Raw genomic sequence first — 3,994 nt, 5'->3', positions numbered from 1 at the left:
TGTAGCATAATTCTTTCTAGCTTCATTTGTGTTGTAGCATGTATCAGAATTTCCTTCCTTTTAAAGGCTAAATAATATTCCATTGTGCGTTTTTGTGTGTGTGTGTGTGTGTGTGTGTGTGTGTGTGTGTGTGTCACATTTTGCTTATCCGTTCAACCAGTGATGGACATTGCATTGCTCCTGTCTTTTAGCTATTATGAATAATGTGGCTATGAATATTGGTGTGCAGATTTCTGTATGAGTTCAGTTAGGTGTTAAGTGAGGTTCTTGAGAAGTGAGAATATATTAACTAAGCTAGAGAACATAGTGAGGAAAGCAGATCTTTTCTTTGGGATGGTAAAGGTTTGAGGAATGAGGAGTTTGGTTGTAATGCATTTGAGATGTTCTGGAAAATTTATTTCTTGATGTTTTAGGAAGCAATTAGAAGTGTAGATGTAGAAGTGTAGAGTGCTAAATTAGGCTTGTCTTTTATAACTCAGTGAGAGATGATGGTAACATGAACTAAGATAGTGGTGATGGGGAAAGAAGATAGATTTAATATTTGTATAGGCAATTGAATAACGTTGGTGATTGGATGCGAAGGTGAAGGAAGAATGAGGGCTAACAGTGGTGCCTTGGACTTAGGCACAATGAGTATGGTTCTGTCATCTGAGATAGGGAATGCAGTTGGGTGGAAGGTTTGTGAGCAAAGATAATGCATTTGGTTTTAAGCAGACTCTGTGGTTTCTGAAGGCATTCAAGAAGAGATATTTAATTTAGCAGGACAGGAAAATACAGATTTGAAGTTCAGCAGCAGTCTAGATTAGATTTAGAGTTTTACTGTTGTCAGCAGTGGTGGCAATTAAAATTAAGGGAGTAAATAAAATTACTTAGAGAGTATGTGGTAAACTGAGAGGTCAAGTTTGAAACTCTCTGAGAACCCTTCAAATACTTTATATGAAATTTTTTTTCATAAAGTAGTATTTTTCATTCTCAAATACACCTTACTTTATTTGTGTATGCTAAGTTCTTAGCTCTTAGTAGTAGGGAGAGGTAGTGAGGGCTCGATTATATCTTTTGCCTTTCCATTTATAGTGTAAGACTCATATGTGTTTGTTGTATCCTTCTCAAGGTCTGTGTGTAGTGGATGTCTTTTCAGACTTTTTAAACTGGTGAACATCTGGCTGATTGGCTTTTATGGTGGGATGAGGTAAAATAGAGTAACAAAATCAATTTAAAAGTTACATTTTGTAAGAAATCTTTATAGATGCCCAAGATTTTGAGGTTATGTATTATTTAACTTCTAATATTTGTATCTTTTCCAGAAATAATTTTGCCAAAGTAGAGTGTATATAGTATTTGTCTCAGTCCTTTCTTGCTGCTATAACAAAATATCTGAGACTGGGTAATTTATAAAGAATAGACATTTATTTTGTTGCAGTTCTGGAGGCTGGGAAGTTTAAGATTAAGGAGGTGGCTGATTTGATGTCTGGTGAGGGCTGCTTCTTTGCTTCCAAGGTGGCGCTTCTTGCCCCATCCTCACATGGTAGAAAAGGCAAAAGGTCTGAACAGCGTCCTGGAGCCTCATTCATTCATTCACTCATTCATTCATTTATTTACTTGAGTCAGGATCTCATTTTGTTGCCCAGGCTGGAGTGCAGTGGCATGATCATGACTCACTGCAGACTTGACCTCCTTGGCTCAGGTGATCCTTCTGCCTCAGCTACCTGAGCAACTGGGACTACAGGCGCATTGCCACTATGCCCAGCTATATTTTTTTTTGTAAAGATGAGGTCTTGTTATGTTGCTCAGGCTGGGCTCAAGTGATCCTTCCATCTTGGCCTCTCAAAGTGCTGGAATTGAACACTTGAGCAACTGCATCCTGCCTGGAACCTCTAATTACTAGTGGCATTCATGAGGTCTCCACCTTCATGACGAATTAACCTTCTAAAGTCCCCACCTCTTACTACTGTACAATGACAATTAAATTTTAACATATGAATTTTGGGTGGATAATATATTTCGACCATAGCAGTATCTTAAAGCAGTGTTTTTTCAGAGTTTTGTAGAAGTGAAAAATTATTTTTAGCCAGCTCATCTTTTTCTAGGAGGCTAATCTATTATTAATTCAACCTTTACTGGTTTGCCTTGTTTTCTAGAGTGATATGGTATTGTGCATTCACTTATAAGCATTTTTTGCATCTTTGCTGTGTTCAAAGTGCTGTTCTACTTATTATAGTCAGTTTTAGTGCTTTGAAGTTAGGGAAGATTTATACGTGAGATTTTTGATGTTTAGTACAATTAGATTGTGAAACTGATTTAAGATTTCTGAACTAATTTAACTGAAGTTTTTGCTCTCTTCCTTCTTGGTCTTCTCTTCTGTGTAGAACTCGGTGGGGGTGGTATGTTGAGCTTGGGAGCTATGACTCAATATATTGCCAGGTATTAGAAAAACTTTTGTTATTCATCTAGATATATATACGTATTTTTTTTTTTTTGAGTCGGAGTCTCATTCTGTCACCCAGGTTGGAGCACAGTGGCATGATCATGGCTATCATAGCCTCGAAATGCTGGGCTTAGCCCATCCTTCCACCTCAGCCTTCCAAGTAGCTGGAACCACAGGTGCGTGCCACCATGTCAAGCTAATTTTTTAATTTACTGTAGAGTGGAGGTCTTGCCCAGTTGCCCAGGCTGGTCTTGAACCTTTGGGTTCAGGCAATTCTCTTGTCTCTACCTCCCATAGTGCTGGGATTACAGGCGTGAGCCACCATGCCTGGCTCTGAAAATAGTTTTTAATATACTCCTAGTTGTTTTATTTCTGTTTTCCTTACTGTTAGGTTAAGATTTTCAGTCACATTTGGAGGACATAGCTATTGGTTGTTTTGGATTGTCACAGTGCATTTATAAATCTGACATGTAGGTTAGTTAAATTACAGTCAAACAACCAGTAAACAGAGCAACGTTATTTTAAGGAAACTTCAGGTAGTTAAAACTTCTGTGATAGTATTTTTGTTAAGGTATTGCATTCAGTAAGCAATGATAACTTTTTTTCCAGTAAAGTGCTGTTATTTCTCAAACTTGTGTTTGCTTGTTTGATATCAATTTTTGCAGAGATTAATGTTGCTTTGTATTGATCCTGCAGTTGTCAGTAGTATATATCTGTTTGTATATTACCAATAATCTAGAATATCCTATATGTTGCAGACATCTGTTCTTATTTGGTTGTAGCAAATGCTTTGAATACCATATGCATTTTTTCCCCATAATTTCAAATATTGGTGTGTTATTGTATTCTAATATGAAATACGGATTTAGTCTTCTTCCTTGTTTCTGGCACCAAGCTTCTAAAATTCTTGCAATTCCCTAAGTGATGGGGTGAAAAGAGTGTCTTTGTTATTCAAATAGGCACTTTTTAGCAAAGCATACCTGAGTTTATACTAGTGAAGCTACTCTTGATGTCCCTAAATAGCTTCTTGGAGACTGGTTGCCATAGGGATATGGAACTTTTAGCCTCATCTTCTGACCTCCTAGCCTGGAGAGGGACTAGGAAGGGAATTCATCACTAGTGACCAGTGGTTTAGTCAGTCACTCCTACGAGATGACGCCTCCATCGAAACTTTAGACAATGGGGTTTGGAGATCTTCCTGGTTGTTGAGTGCATCCATGTGCTGGGAGGGTGGCATCCTGCCAAATTCTTGGAGCAGAAGCTTCATTGCTTAGACCCTTTCTGGCCTAATATGTACCACTTCACCTGGACATTTTACTTGCACTTTTATAATATTTTATAGTAAACATAAGTAAAATGGTTCCCTGGTTCTTTAGTTTTATTTAAAAACCATTTTTTTTTTTTTTTTTTTGTAGAGACAAGATCTATGTTGTGCAGACTGGTCTCAAATGCCTGGCCTCGAGCCATTCTCCTGCCTCCCAAAGTGCTGTTATTACAGGCATGAGTCACCATGCCCAGGCTCCCTGAGTTCTTTGAGCCATTGCAGCAAATTATCAAACTTTAGGAGGG

This window comes from Carlito syrichta, unplaced genomic scaffold (assembly GCF_000164805.1).
Source record: "Carlito syrichta isolate Samal-C Ts95f unplaced genomic scaffold, Tarsius_syrichta-2.0.1 Scaffold123282, whole genome shotgun sequence".
NCBI classification, from domain to species: domain Eukaryota; kingdom Metazoa; phylum Chordata; class Mammalia; order Primates; family Tarsiidae; genus Carlito; species Carlito syrichta.
This window is presented reverse-complemented; position numbering follows the sequence as displayed.